The sequence below is a fragment of the Girardinichthys multiradiatus genome, chromosome 20, assembly GCF_021462225.1.
Source record: "Girardinichthys multiradiatus isolate DD_20200921_A chromosome 20, DD_fGirMul_XY1, whole genome shotgun sequence".
Taxonomy (NCBI): domain Eukaryota; kingdom Metazoa; phylum Chordata; class Actinopteri; order Cyprinodontiformes; family Goodeidae; genus Girardinichthys; species Girardinichthys multiradiatus.
The window spans coordinates 44,439,957-44,456,557 of record NC_061812.1 but is presented as its reverse complement, the minus strand read 5'-3'; the positions used below and the strand labels follow the sequence as shown (position 1 = coordinate 44,456,557).

Below are 16,601 nucleotides of genomic sequence, written 5' to 3'. Positions count from 1 at the left end.
ATCCCTCTGGAATCCTTTATTCCTTCAGGTGAATTTTATCTCCTCAGTTGTCTTTCTACATTTTTTCTGACTTCTCCCCTCATGATGTCCTGTCAGAATTTCAGTCGTGACTGTGAAAAAAATGTAGAAAGCGCAAAGCAGCCCAAGATAAGACTTTGTGTATCTTTCTCATTCATAGGTGTATGAAGCAAAAAGCAGGTATTTGCATTTTGTCTGTGTCCTCATCATGGAATCACCAAATAGGTAAAAAGAGAAAATTCTATTTGCTAATTTCTGTTAGCGTGCCCGTTACTTTTCCACTGCATCATTTTTCTGCCTGTTTCTCTGCTCATGCTCCTTGTCCTGTTCTCCTTGTGCTCCTCTGTAAGTTTTCTATTTTATTATTAATAAACATGAACATGTTCATCCCACGTTGCTGTCGGCATGTTGGTCCAACTGCTAACCCACACAACCTGACAGGTGATGGCAAGGAGACCTTTGAGCCTCAAAGACAAAATTGCCAAAATAGCAAAGGAAGCATACAAACAGCTGTTCAGAAATTATAAGTTGTTAAATTAATGCAATACCAATATAGATTTTCCCATTTTGAGAAGGGTATCATTAGATTTCAGCAGGCCATTTGCTTATTAAGATGTAAGTAAAAACAGATAAATAATTTCTTTAAAATTGATGATCATTTTCCATGTTTTGTTAATTGTTTTAGAGATGTCCTTTTCCCTTCCAGAAACAAATTTCCTGGTTCAAAGAATAACATTTTTAAACTAAATTTGCAATGGAGCTAAATAATTTTGTGATTTACTCTACTTGCAATGTAAATAGTTATAATGTCATGATCTAGTGATCTAGGTGTTTGGGTTTTGTTTTTTGTTTGGGTTTGTTTCCACCATTTCTTTGTTTATTGTTATTTTTAGGTCTTGCCTTATCCAGTTAATTTCCCTGCGTTTATTATTGTTTCATTTCTCTAGGTGGTGCTTTATTAGTTTATTCCTCTTACTTATTCTATTACCTTCTCTAAATAGTGCATTTTAGTTTATGTTCTTTTACATCTGTAAGTTGTTTTTTATTTTTTCCTTTTGGTTGCCACTCTCTGCCTCAGCCACTATGCAATCAGTTTATTCAGCCCACCTGTGCCTGCCATCATGCTTATGCTACTCATTTGTTCTCTTACCTATTTCAGCTCCTGGTTTCTTTGTTCTTTGCTGGATTATTCCATTTCTGCTCAGTTGCTATGTCCATTCCTATGCCTGTCTCCATAGCTATTTAAGTCCCTGCTTCATCTCCGGACTAGTTTCAAGCTGCCTGTAAGTTTTTTTTTCTTATTTTCTTTTTTATTAAACTCTCGGATCCACCATGCTGCTCCGAAGCTTCAGTCTGCATCTAGGTCAAGCTCAAAACCCGCGCTTTATGAGATAAAATAAAGTTATTTAAACTGAATTACATCAAATTCAATTTAACTGTGTTCCAGTTTAAGTAGGATTTGTTAATTGATGTGCTCAATGATCAGGCTAATATTAGCAACACAATCTAATAATGAATTTGTTTAGCACTTTATACCTTTTAAAAATAGCATGTTAATTTAAAGAGGCTAGTCTCTACTGTGTGTATGTAAAAGTTTCAAAGGGAAAACCAATGATTGGCTGTACAACAATGTAAGGTTTATGATTATTGATTATAAATATTTATAAAATATTCTAACCAAAAAGAATTTCTTATGAATAAAGATCAGACATACACTCTGGTGATGTGATTATTGGGCTCACAGCACTTAATAATTACAATTAGTTAATTATCATCAATAATTATTAACCAAAACCATGCCAAATGTTATTGTTATCAACTGTTTTACCGAATGGTTGAATTCTGACCTTATCTTGAAAGATAACTCTTACACAAAATAAACACAAACACTGTCTCTTAATCTATGACAAAATTTATTAAACCAATAGTCCCTCTTACAACTGTGGCTCAGTAGGAAGAGTAGTCGTCTTGCAATCAGAAGGTTGTGGGTTTGATTCCAGCTTCCTCCTGCCAAAGGTCGATGTGCCCCTGGGCAAGGCATTTCACCTCAAGTTGTCTACCGATCTGCGTATCGGTGTATGAATGTGTGAGCGTTAGTGAGTGCCATTGGGTGAATGTGGCTTTGAGCGGTCTGTATGACTGGAAAAGCACTATACAGGTCCTTCTCAAAATATTAGCATATTGTGATAAAGTTCATTATTATCCATAATGTCATGATGAAAATTTAACATTCATATATTTTAGATTCATTGCACACTAACTGAAATATTTCAGGTCTTTTATTGTCTTAATACGGATGATTGTGGTATACAGCTCATGAAAACCCAAAATTCCTATCTCACAAAATTAGCATATTTCATCCGACCAACAAAAGAAAAGTGTTTTTAATACAAAAAACGTCAACCTTCAAATAATCATGTACAGTTATGCACTCAATACTTGGTCGGGAATCCTTTGGCAGAAATGACTGCTTCAATGCGGCGTGGCATGGAGGCAATCCGCCTGTGGCACTGCTGAGGTCTTATGGAGGCCCAGGATGCTTCGATAGCGGCCTTTAGCTCATCCAGAGTGTTAGGTCTTGAGTCTCTCAACGTTCTCTTCACAATATCCCACAGATTCTCTATGGGGTTCAGGTTAGGAGAGTTGGCAGGCCAATTGAGCACAGTGATACCATGGTCAGTAAACCATTTACCAGTGGTTTTGGCACTGTGAGAAGGTGCCAGGTCGTGCTGAAAAATGAAATCTTCATCTCCATAAAGCTTTTCAGCAGATGGAAGCTCCAAAATCTCCTGATAGCTAGCTGCATTGACCCTGCCCTTGATAAAACACAGTGGACCAACACCAGCAGCTGACACGGCACCCCAGACCATCACCGACTGTGGGTACTTGACACTGGACTTCTGGCATTTTGGCATTTCCTTCTCCCCAGTCTTCCTCCAGACTCTGGCACCTTGATTTCCGAATGACATGCAGAATTTGCTTTCATCCAAAAAAAGTACTTTGGACCACTGAGCAACAGTCCAGTGCTGCTTCTCTGTAGCCCAGGTCAGGCGCTTCTGCTGCTGTTTTTGGTTCAAAAGTGGCTTGACCTGGGGAATGCGGCACCTGTAGCCCATTTCCTGCACACGCCTGTGCACGGTGGCTCTGGATGTTTTTATTCCAGACTCAGTCCACTGCTTCCTCAGGTCCCCAAAGGTCTGGAATCGGCCCTTCTCCACAATCTTCCTCAGGGTCCGGTCACCTCTTCTCGTTGTGCAGCGTTTTCTGCCACACTTTTTCCTTCCCACAGACTTCCCACTGAGGTGCCTTGATACAGCACTCTGGGAACAGCCTATTCGTTCAGAAATGTCTTTCTGTGTCTTACCCTCTTGCTTGAGGGTGTCAATAGTGGCCTTCTGGACAGCAGTCAGGTCGGCAGTCTTACCCATGATTGGGGTTTTGAGTGATGAACCAGGCTGGGAGTTTTAAAGGCCCCAGGAATCTTTTGCAGGTGTTTAGAGTTAACTCGTTGATTCAGATGATTAGGTTCATAGCTCGTTTAGAGACCCCTTTAATGATATGCTAATTTTGTGAGATAGGAATTTTGGGTTTTCATTAGCTGTATGCCAAAATCATCCGTATTAAGACAATAAAAGACCTGAAATATTTCAGTTAGTGTGCAATGAATCTAAAATATATGAATGTAAAATTTTCATCATTACATTATGGAAAATAATGAACTTTATCACAATATGCTAATATTTTGAGAAGGACCTGTATAGGTTCAGTCCATTTACCATTTACAATTTACAATCAAACTATTCTGGTCCAACAAAGTTCACCTAACTAAGCATGCACTATTCTACAAAAAGGCGTATACTAATAATCAAAAATAAGGATATGTGTTGGAGGGTAGATGGAGTTCAAACCAGCAGTTTATGGACAAATGAGAATAACAAAACAATTTGGATTAAGTTGGAAATATGATCAAAAACCACTACGCTGTGAAACCTTTCTCCGTGTGTGCGTCTCGACAGCGGCTATCAGCTGGTAGAAGAGTAGGGCCATGCCCTTTAGCCACTACCAGCTGATAGCTCCAAATCTTGAACAAAGGGTCATAAAACTCTAAGGCGGGAGCTCAGTGGAAAACCCCTAAGGGTAATAAAATTATGGAACGAACAATGGAGTGGCCAGGCCACGAGATCCAGGCTGCAGCCTGTTTCAGATGAAAAACTTCCAAAGTTCAGCTTTAACTCTTGGCTGATTGGCAATCAGCAGGACAAACACATCCAACTTGATCCCAACCGCTCGTTGCCCTTCCACAGTATTCAGACAGTAAATCAAAACAGTTCAGCATGAAACACTTCAGTCAATATTGCATGCAACAAGTTAATACCTTGAATTAACTAATGGTGATCTTAATTCATCTTAACTATGCCTCATCCTGCCTAGACCTCTAAATACACCTACCCCATTTAATATAAAAAGAACAAATTACTTTGACATCGATTTCTTCTCTCCACCGGCTTGAGGATGGGTCATGGGTCTGAAGAAAAACAAGGGGGGAACTAGTGTCACGTGTCTATGATCAACTCAAAAACAGTAAACTTTTCATCTGTCCAAAATGAGGAAAATATGAGGAACTGTTGCAGTCAACTGGATAAACATGAAGAAAGCTTGTCTCCTTGGAACAATCCTCTGTGGGTTTTTACCTGCGCTTGGGTTGCGCCTGATGGTCTTCGATCGGGGAATATTAATCTTCTGATCTTCTTGTATCAGACAGATTTCCAGCTTTCCAGCTCTTCTGGGAATGGCCAGTGTGGAGGAAAAGTAAACCCGCCCGCGAGCTTCTATTTCTCCAGAGATTGTCTCCTCACCATAATCTCGTAAACTATCTTTGGAACTGGCAGCTAAAAGTTTGCTTCTTCTGCTTTTTGTAAGCTCTGATGACATCAGCTTCGATGCCTGCTGCGCAGTAGAGTCGTTTACCTGACCAAAGTGGCAGGTGTGACCCCCAACAGCAAGTATACTGTTTTTCTGAAGTTATTGCTAGGATTTGTTTGCACGAGATTACCATATTGGATTTTGAGATGGGGAGAAACCTCTGACTTTCACACTTGCAATTATGACTTTTATCTTGTAATACACCTAGTATTGCTTGAAAAATAGTTTTTTTAAGTGATAGCAATTTTAACAAAAAATGTTTAACACCTTGTTTAGATCAATAATAACATTTTAGAATGATCCAGTCAAAGACCAGACCTAAATCCAATTATGAATTTGTAGCGAAGACTTGATTTTAACAGATTCTGTCCATCAACAGAACTTAAACTCTTAAGCAAAAAAATTAATGGGGAAATATTTCAGTCTGTTGATGTGCAAAGCTTATAGAGACAAAGGCAGCCGTAGCAAAATTGATTCTACATAGTAAAAACTCAGGTACACAGCACGCTTCTTCAGATTTGTAAAACCATGAATTTTTTGCCTTTCACTTCATAAATATGCACTGCTTTGTGTTGATCTATCACCCAACTTCCGATAAGAAACACTAAAGCTTGTGGCTGTAACGTCACAACATCTGTAAAATTTCAAGGGTTGTAATTAGTTATGCAATATACAGTTGATAAAGTTTTATGTTTGCTTTGGTCAGAAAAATAGAGTCAGGTGTTTAGAGAAGTTGCAACTTTCTATTTTGTACATAATCACGGTATGCAGTCTCATATGGAATTTCTGTTGAGGAAGGTAAGTAAGGTAAGTATTTTGATTCATTGCCACATTAAGGAATCTACACAATTTTTTTTAAAGAACCACACGAGTTATAGTTTGAAAGTGAAAGGAAATTCTTTTTAATTTCAGCATTGAGTATCTCCTCAGACATGATATTCCTCTTAGACTTCTTAGGCTGCAGGAACGGTGAGTGGTAGACATTTTTCAAGGTAATCAATAGATAAAGTAGTATGATATAAAAGTTGGCATTCTGCTTCCCCACAGTGTACACACTTCCTAAATTTAATCTCTGCATTATGTTCCCGATATGTTAAAATCGCTCAAGCTGTTTGCAGTTATGCAATTACAATTTCTAGGTTTTCAGAATTTCTGGGAGATTGAGATAGTTAGGAACTATGGGGTAAGAACACTGTCAAAAACAATGTTTATGTAAAGATGGAAATGTGTGCATGTTAGTCAATAGTTGTGCATAAGTAAAATCCAAAAGAGGTATTGTATATTTTCTGTATAAGAATACAAAATAAAATGTTACAGCTTCAAGAAATTACAAACACAAAGTTCAAGTTTACAGTTGTGGTTTATTCTTTATGAATACAATATGCTATAACAGTTTGTGAATACGATTTATTTTCTTTGAGAATACGAATTTACATCAGCGACTTGGTGTCACGTGATCTCAGGCTCAGAATATAGTGGGTGGAGTTATACAATGATGTACAGTAGGTGGCAGTATGCACCTCGGAATTTGTTGCGAACCGGCCAGCAGAAGAAGGGAAGAAGAAGAAGCAGCAGCACTAGCGCCAAGATGACGGACCAAGAGCATATATTGACGACATTAAGACATATATAAACTTTTTAACATTACCTGGATTTGTACCGTAGTTTCTTGGTCCGTTCTTTTGGCGCTAGTGCTGCTGCTGCTGCTTCTTCTTCTCTTCTTCTGCTGGCGGTTCGCAACAAATTCAGAGGTGCATACTGCCACCTACTGTACATCATTGTATAACTCCACCCACTATATTCTGAGCCTGAGATTACGTGACACCAAGTCGCTGATGTAAATTCGTATTCTCAAAGAAAATAAATCGTATTCACAAACTGTTATAGCATATTGTATTCATAAAGAATAAACCACAACTGTAAACTTGAACTTGAATTTCTTGAAGCTGTAACATTTTATTTTGTATTCTTATACAGAAAATATACAATACCTCTTTTGGATTTTACTTATGCACAACTATTGACTAATATGCACACATTTCCGTCTTTACATACACACTGTTTTTGACAGCGTTCATAGGAACAGAGAAGTAATCCATCCTTGTTCAAAGTGTGTCAGCCTCCAGTAGATGCTACTTTCAATATTTAATCCTGACATTTTGCTCTTAATTTGTTCTTAATCTTTTATTCATGTTTTAATTTAGTTATATATTAATGTCTATACTCTCTTTGTGAAGCACTAAAATTTTTTTCCGTAAAAGGTGTCATATAAATGTTCTTTGCTTACTTATGCAGATCAGTTTTCAGCTATTTGCAGAATTTCCCAGAAAGGAATTTATTTTTCTCTTGCCTGATATTGTCATTTATTCAAAGGTTTTGATATCACTTTAGCTAAATAAAAACATTAACTAAAACAATATTTTTTCAGAAGTCCAGAAGCTTTCTAGAAATCTTTGCACCAATATCGTCAGGTTTTAAATTCATGCTAAGTTCAAAGAGTCTAATGTGAACACAAAAGGAAATAATAAACTGTTACTTTGGTTGGTCCTTAGTTACAACTGCCACCGCTTTTATTTTCATAACTGCTCAACAACATTATGTTTTTTTTTTTCATTTTCACCCTCATACACTCATTGAGGTGACTGATGCCACTTTGTTCCATCAAATTATCTCTGGTATTTTATTCATGTTTTAAATTTTTTTGAAAGAATGAACTGTACTTTTTGTGCACCTAACTGTAAGACAGACATAATGTTTATTATTATTTTCTAGTATTTCTGCTTATAAGAATTGTCTTTTAAATACTTCCCTCTTTTCCATTCGCTTTTTATTCATACATAATGATACAATATGATTGTGATACTTTAAACACTGAAGTGTGTTTATTTGTGCATATGTATCTGCCTAACATAATCTGGTTATTGGAAGGGATTATCTAAAAGCACACATTACTACATATACCCAAATACATATACATATCAGCTTCACGTGAAACATAAGGATTGATAAGTTTAACTCTAGACACACAACTTCGTAATCAATTTTGCACTTGTCCTTTCTTGAATGGTTTTTGTGACTGAAGTTTATTAAATACAAAAATAACTACATTAACCAGTTAGCATTCAGCGCCAGTGTTACTGCACTTAACATAATATTGTGTGTGCTACACTTCAGTATTTGCCAGAGATTAGATTTTCTGTGGTGTGAAAAGGCAAACTTGGTGCTTCTCCAAGTTGCTCCGAAGGACTAAGAGGTTTCATGAAGAACATAATGGAGACCAAGGAATGTACAGGGGTTGGACAATGAAACTGAAACACCTGTCATTTTAGTTTAGGAGATTTCATGGCTAAATTGGACCAGCCTGGTAGCCAGTCTTCATTGATTGCACATTGCACCAGTAAGAGCAGAGTGTGAAGGTTCAATTAGCAGGGTAAGAGCACAGTTTTGCTCAAAATATTGAAATGCACACAACATTATGGGTGACATACCAGAGTTTAAAAGAGGACAAATTGTTGGTGCACGTCTTGCTGGCGCATTTGTTGTTGGTGCACGTCTTGCTGGTGCATCTGTGACCAAGACAGCAAGTCTTTGTGATGTATCAAGAGCCACGGTATCCAGGGTAATGTCAGCATACCACCAAGAAGGACGAACCACATCCAACAGGATTAACTGTGGACACAAGAGGAAGCTGTCTGAAAGGGATGTTCGGGTGCTAACCCAGAGTGTATCCAAAAAAACATAAAACCACGGCTGTGTGCACCTCAACTCTCCTGTTTCCACCAGAACTGTCCCTCGGGAGCTCCACAGGGTCAATATATAGGCCGGGCTGCTATAGCCAAACCTTTGGTCACTCATGCCAATCCCAAACGTTGGTTTCAATGGTGCAAGGAGCGCAAATCTTGGGCTGTGGACAATGTAAAACATGTATTGTTCTCTGATGAGTCCACCTTTACTGTTTTCCCCACATCCCGGAGAGTTACAGTGTGGAGAAGCCCCAAAGAAGCGTAACACCCAGACTGTTGCATGCCCAGAGTGATGGTTTGGGCTGCCATATCATGGCATTCCCTTGGCCCAATACTTGTGCCAAGGACTACCGAACCATTCTTGAGGAACATGTGCATCCAATGGTTCAAACATTGTATCCTGAAGGCGGTGCCATGTATCAGGATGACAATGCACCAATACACACAGCAAGACTGGTGAAAGATTGGTTTGATGAACATGAAAGTGAAGTTGAACATCTCCCATGGCCTGCACAGTCACCAGATCTAAATATTATTGAGCCACTTTGGGGTGTTTTGGAGGAGCATGTCAGGAAACGTTTTCCTCCACCAGTATCACGTAGTGACCTGGACACTATCCTGCAAGAAGAATGGCTTAAAATCCCTCTGACCACTGTGCAGGACTTGTATATGTCATTCCCAAGACAAATTGACGCTCTATTGGCCGCAAAAGGAGGCCCTACACCATACTAATAAATTATTGTGGTCTAAAACCAAGTGTTTCAGTTTCATTGTCCAACCCCTGTAGCAGACAGGTCAGGGTGAAAGTTGTGGAGAGGTTTGAAGTAGAGCTATGTGTCTCACAATATCCTAAGCTTTGAACAATGAATTGCAAGATGTTCAGTGTATGAAAATACAAATATTGTAGCGCAACAACAAATTTGCCAAGACATGGGTGTCTATCTAAACTGACATGCCAGCAATGAGCACATGAATTAAAGAAGCAGCCAAGAGGGCCACGGTAACTCTGGAGTAGCTGCAGAGTTTGTCAATAGGACAGCAGTTAGTTCTGCACACCACAAACCTGGTCTCTTGAGCAGCAAGATAAATTTCATTTTTGAAAGATAACCATAAATGTTTTTTTTGCACAAGCCAAGCAGGGGACACAGCACACATGGAAGAAGATAAGGTGACCAAAATTTTATATTTGGTCTAGAAAGAAGATTAGATCAGTGGCACCTAGGGTGTGGATTGTATTACCTCCATCTTTATGCTGTCTTAATTCTGTTGTATCTTTTAAGAATCACATGAGGACTTGTTTAATCAAACTGACTTTTAACTAAATTTGGGCTGTATATATGCCCTTCTGTTTTATTTTTTATAAATTTGTTTTAGGTAGATATTTATATTACAAAGGACTGTGTGGCTTTGTAATATAAATATCTACCTATAAAGGGTGCCATATAAATAATGTTTACTTAATCTTTGTGTGTTGAACATTGCACATCGCCCTGAAAACTCCATCTGCCACCATCTGGTAAAACAAGATGGCGGCAGCATCATGTTTTTGGCATGTGCTTTCTTCAACTGGATGAAAGAAGCTGATCAAAGTTGATGAAAAGATGGTTGGAACTATATGCATAAAAATACTGGAATAAAACCTACAGCCAGAGCTACAATGGAAGGGTTAAGATCTAAGCATACTCGTGAGAGTCTGTGGCAAAATCTAAAAATTAATGTTCACAGGAGCTTTCCAACCCAACCTGACCGAGTTTTCTGGCTAAGAAGAGTGAGCATAAAATGCAGGTCTCTATATGTACAAAAAGACATGCCCTCAAAGGAGCAAATGTTTTAAAATGTGGTCCTAAAAAGTATTGGCTAATGGAGACTGAACACAAATGTACACCACACCCTTTGAATTTTCTTGTGCAAAACCAGGCATTATTTTTTATACATTATTTTGTCATGGTCTAGCCGATATGATCCAAATAAATAAATTACACAACTATTTGTCATTGTAGCTTAAAAAATGTGGAAGAGCTGAAGGTGACTGATTAGGTGTTGAGTATTGGCTGCATGCTTTTAAAACATTTTGTATAAAAAATGATCAGACTGTTGTATCTGATCTGAAGAGAGATACATGTTTTTACAGCTGCCAATCACACATGAAATCATAGGAAAACCCTTGTTGGTGTTTCCAATACCACTATTTCATTGTGAGATGAGCACACATTTCACAGTAATGTTTTTCACTGAGTTTCCATGTGCTGTACCATGTGCTGGACTTTAACAAGCACTAATATTTAACTATAAATATTCTCTATCCTTAGTGAAGGAACACCACAGCAGGCTCTCTGAAGCTGATGTATGTGTGTGTAGAAACGATGTTTCCCTCATTTTCTTACTCATGTTACCTGGAAATAACGATGGATCATGTGCAGGGTAAGTAGATGTTATAGTGTCCAATCTCCGCTGACCTTCAGGTGTCATTTCACCACACAGCCCCCTACCTTTCATGCATGGCTTTCCATAGCCAACAACATCGCCAAATCACCCTAATTAATGGATTTCTACCGCCTTTGCATCTTCCCATCGCTCCAGCTTTATAGCTCACCTGTGATCAGAAATATTAAATATTCAACTCTCCATCATTTCCGTATTTAAGGCAATCATGTGTGCTGCTCCTGATAAAAGTAAGGGCAAATATCTGTGCATCAACAGGAAAATTAATATTAGTGGGATGTCAGTGAAAAATGACACTGAATGTCAGTTACCACTTTTCCATTTTCCCATATGCTTTTATTTTTACTTCTTCTTTTTCCTTTGACAGCAGCAGATCTTCTACTGCTCACAAGGTAATGACAGGTTTATGAAGAGTTTTAAAACAAGATATCTAATTTATCTACTTTAACTAATGAAGCAGTGATCTTTTCACAGCTACTGACAAACTGAAGCAACAGCTGAAAAAAATTGTGTGACAAAGTAATGTTTTATTTAGCGTTAATCCCTCCTAACATCAGGATCATTTATCAGTACCTTGCATAAGTACTAATATCTTTTGCACTTTTCCACATTTTATCTTATAACAACCACAAACAAATTAATTGGGATTTTATGTGACAGACCAATTAAAAGTAGTGCATAATTGTGAAGTGGAAAAACAGAATGATCACAAATCTGGCTTTTATGAAGGAGCTGCAAGATGAAAGCCATAAAGGTCCTGTTTGAAGTTTGCTACAAGCCATGTAGGGGACACAGCAAGCATCTGAAAACAGATGCTCTGGTCAGATGAGACCAAAATGTATTTTTTTAGGTTGCATGCAAAATGCAGTGTGTGAACGAAAACTAACACTGCACATCACACTTAACAGACCCCAGTAAAACAAAGTAGTGGCAGCATCATGCTGTGGGAAAACTTTTCTTGAACAGGGAAAATGGCTAGAGCCAAACACAGGGCAATCATGGAAAATGAACTCCTAGAGGCTGCAAAAGACAGCAATGTGCAGACTGATAGATGGATAAAATATGAATACCTCCAATAACAGATCTTCATGCTCTAAAATCCCTTCTCAAATCAAAATATTGATACTTCTGATACTTCAGTCATTTGAGTTATGCATATAATTAACAGGAACACAGATGAAAGTAACAAAACCATTGAGATCTTGTCTAAATGGTGGGAAGTATATTTTCTTCCACCTGGGTAAGAGCGCAATGTGTAAGTGCAGAGTGCCGCTGCTGATCAGTCAGTCACTTAGTTTGTAGAAGCAATGGCAGAGTGTAAATGCAGCTATTTCAGCTCCACAAACAGCCAAGATGCCATCTGTAATGTTTGTTGAAAAACAGTGAAAAGTTGTGGCAACACAACAAACCTCGTGAAACACCTCAAGTTAAGCCTCAATACTGAATATGAGACATGTATGATGAGCCGGACAGAAAAAAGGAGCACAATATCAGTTCCTGCTGCTAGGGCAAGGCAGACATCCCTGGCGAAGTCCTTCGGTGCTGCAGGCAGGCACTATCCAGGTACAGAGAGAGAAAATGTGGAGCATTTAAATGGTACTAAGCACCGTTGCTATTAGAGTTGTTCAAATTAATATATAGGGTTGTGAATAAAGTAATTTAATAAAAACAGGATTCAAGAAATAGCTGAGTTGAGCATGGAGTAATCATATGTGCATCACTGAGATAAACTCACACAGCCAAAAAAAGGTAAGGTTTCCTAAGGTATTGATCATTTAAAGTGGAGTACAATGACTAGGCGTTGTTAATAAATTATACAGAGCAATTGCGATAAACAACTGGTGATCTTTGAGAGATATATACTAGAAAAGATGAATAAAATAAAATATTTTCTATTATTTATATATATATACATATTTGATATATTTGAGTAACCCAGCGTTATAACAGAAAGTGTTTGTATCCCCGTATTTTAGACTATTTAAAGAGACTGCATACATAGTTGAATCTAAATAAGATTAAGCATTTACTGGAGAATAGCCCTAACGTTTGTTATGCACTATGATTTTATATTGTTTCAAGATTGTTCTCAAAGTGCAGCAACATCACAAGATGTATGGGAGACTTGATTATGAGGGATCATCATCCTAAGTCCATAGTAGAGTGCTTCACCCAAAACATAAACTCCCAGGAAGAAAAAAAACTGACAGACTCATCTTGTAAAGATGTTTGATAAATGCAAAGGCAAAGGAAGGACATCTCTGCAAACTTTGTCCACAGAGGCATCTTTGACTTTAACAAGTCATCTCATTGAAAACTGGCAAATGAGGGAGTTTGTTTTGGAAACTTTCCATGGGCAGCACACAGCAGATAATATCAGTTAACTTAAACACATCTCACTGAGGAAAAGTTTCAAACATGGATGCTTTTGCTGATGGGTTATTTACATGTTCGGTATTTTCATTTTAACATGTTCATGTAATTTTCACCCTTTTTTCGGTGTTTCTGTTGTATTAACTTGACTATATTGTATATAAGGCTGTTACCTCAATGTACTTTAAAATAACTAAAGAATGAGGCATAACCAACATTTTTGTTGCAGTTGTGATAGACAATGGTGCAAATATACTTGCTGCAGTGCACAAGGCTGGATGTAGGCATCATCCATGTTTTGCACATACACTGCTTTCAATTGTAAATGTCAGTTCAAAAATTGTCCTGGAACTGGTGAAAGTGCCGGAGAAGTGCAGTGTGATCATGTCCTTTTTTCACCAAAGCACACAGGCCACACGGAAGCTCAGGGGTATTCAGTTTTTTACATGCTGGAGAGGCTCCGTGAGCAAAATGAGGCTGTGATCACAGCCTTCTGCCTTTTAAGGAGTGATGCAGTGTGCTTAAATAAGGGAAAATTATCCCTCATCGAGCAAACAGTTGATGCACTATGGCTATTTGAAGACGTTTCAGCTGAAAAGTATGTTTCGGTCTCAAAAGTGATTTCATTCATGTCACTCATTCACAAGACTGTAGCAACCTGTGAACATCTGGCACAGCGCAGATTCAGGGGTATTGAGAATTTTCACTGTCTAGCTGCCAGTACATTTCTAGAGCTTAGGTTTAAACATCTTGGTTTTCGAGACAAAGACCACGTGGTATTAAAAAAAAAAATCTTCTGTCATGCAGGAATTCTATCAGACAGGACGGACAGCTCCCACTCTAACCCCAAGCTCAACAGCTACTGTTAGCTCTACCTCATGGTTTTCTACTTCAGGGCTGTCTGCCTCAGGGCCAGACCAAAGTCCTGCCCCAGATTCAGCTGTATCAAAAGGAGAGATGTGGACTGATTTTGACATACATGTTTTGTTAGGACAATATCACCAGTCAGCTGCCAGTGATGTGGTCATTGAAGTACGTCGGTACTCAGAAGAAAAAGTGATTCCCCGAGATAGGGATGTACTGGTTTGGTGGAAAGAGCATGAACCAACCTTCCCAGCCCTGAGCAAACTAGCAGTGAGATACTTGGGAATTACTGAAGTGGCAGTAATTCCCAGGTATCTCACTGCTTGTCACTGCTGCCACTTCTGTACCGGAAGAGAAAGTCTTTTCAAAGGCAGGAGAGGTTCTGAGCAAACAACGGAACTTGTGATTGAGGGAAAGTCTCAGACTTTGATGCTTTTTTTAAAGGGTTATTTACATGTTCAGCATTGTCATACAAACATGTTCATGTAATTTTCATACATTTTGTATGATTATGTCCTCTTTTTTGTGTTGTTGTTTTAGCTTGCCTATATTGTAAATGAGGTCGCTACCTCGATGTACTTTAAACTAAATAAATTACTCTGACGTCTTGTATTCTGTATGAAGCTATTATATGAAAAACGCCACTTTTTACACCACCAATTTATGATACACGTTTGGTGTTTTTGCACAAAGTATCAGTATTGGATTGGTATTGCCGATACCAGCCTGAATTTTACCTAGCATTGGTTCAGAAAGGAAATCAGTGGTATCAGACATCACTAGCAAAAGATCTGAAATATGGGGAGAGAATCACCATCGAGAAGGACAACTACCAAAACATGCACCCAGAAGGACAATGGAAGGATTTAGATCCATGCATATCCATGTTACATGGCCCAGTCAAAGTCCAGACCTAAATCAAATTGAGAATCTGTGGTAAGACATGAAAAAGCTCATAAAGACAGATCCAAAAAGGCTTACAGCTGTATCTGCATTAAAACGGCATCCACAAAGTATTGAGTCAAGAGGGCTAAGTAGAAATACCTGCCACCATTTCAGAATTTTATTTGTAAAAAAAAAAGGAGACCATGTATAATTTTTTCTTCTTGTTCACAGTTATGCACTACTTTGCATTTGTCTATCACATAAAGGTCCAAGAAAATACATAGAGGTTTGTGGACAACATATCTAATGAACACATTGCAAGGGATTTAAAATCAGTTTCAAAACAAATTTGCCGCACTGCTGTTGCATATGATCTGTCACAGAAAACTCTCAGCTTTATTATTTACAGCATTCTTATCTAGAATTCAGGAATTAGAACATTAAAATATAAGAAACACTTATGGCCTAATTGTACAATGAGTCCAAAGCTGTTTCATGGACATGCATGGGCTAATGCCTTGTACTGCTTGTTTCACATCGATAGTACAGAAGAAAATAAAAGGCACGTGATTTTGCATTTGAAGAAGGTTGATTTGAACCTACATCATCTAAATCTTCTGTACTTCTCAGAGCAAGTAAAACAGGTCATCCTTAGGCTCCAGAAACAAACAAAATTTTTTAAAGGATATGGCAACTGCTTGGTGCATTCTATTTTAAGAAAATAAGAAGACTCTATACTGAGTGAAGAGAGTCAACTGAACCTGTTCAGTTGAAGACAAGAATGGTACATGATGACAGGATCCTCCCTATGGCATAAGAAAACAAAAACCTCAACAACATCCAGGAAAGTAAGGAACCCTCTCCAGGTGGTAGACATATCATTATCTTTGTCAGCTATAAATAGAAGACCTTACTTGTGGAAAGACTAGGAGGTTAATATAGGAGTGCGAACTGTTCATAAGATCTGAGAAAAGAAAGCACAAATTAGATTTAGTTGCTACTTTCAGACTATTTTTTTTCTCTAACTGGTGACTTCAAGCAGCAAACACGCTGTTCTTTTAGTGCTCTTCTGCTCACATGCAACTTTCAATGTAAATCTCTGCTCCAGCTTTGCTGAAGTGTGATTTGAGAGCACCGTTATGCTTGAGTAGCCTTTGGCTTGGCCTCACTACTGTCTAGGATGTGTCATAGAAGTTGGATCTTCAAAACTAAAATGCACTATAACATTTACAGGTAAACTTAATGTGACCTTCTCTAAAGTGTTGAGTGCACATGTTCAAGTGTTCAGTGTTTCAGTATTTTTTGCACAACTTACTGTTCTCTGACAAGAAGCGTATTGGCAAATTTTACAAC

General features: G+C 38.1%; 1 long non-coding RNA gene across 1 annotated transcript; it reads left to right on the top strand.

Annotated features, from left to right (window-relative positions):
• Positions 1–1,140: 1,140 nt before the first annotated feature.
• Positions 1,141–14,982, top strand: LOC124857360. Its single transcript, XR_007035577.1, has 3 exons — positions 1,141–1,301; positions 10,994–11,105; positions 14,307–14,982. It is a non-coding gene; the product is annotated as an uncharacterized LOC124857360 (long non-coding RNA).
• The last annotated feature ends 1,619 nt before the right edge of the window (positions 14,983–16,601 follow it).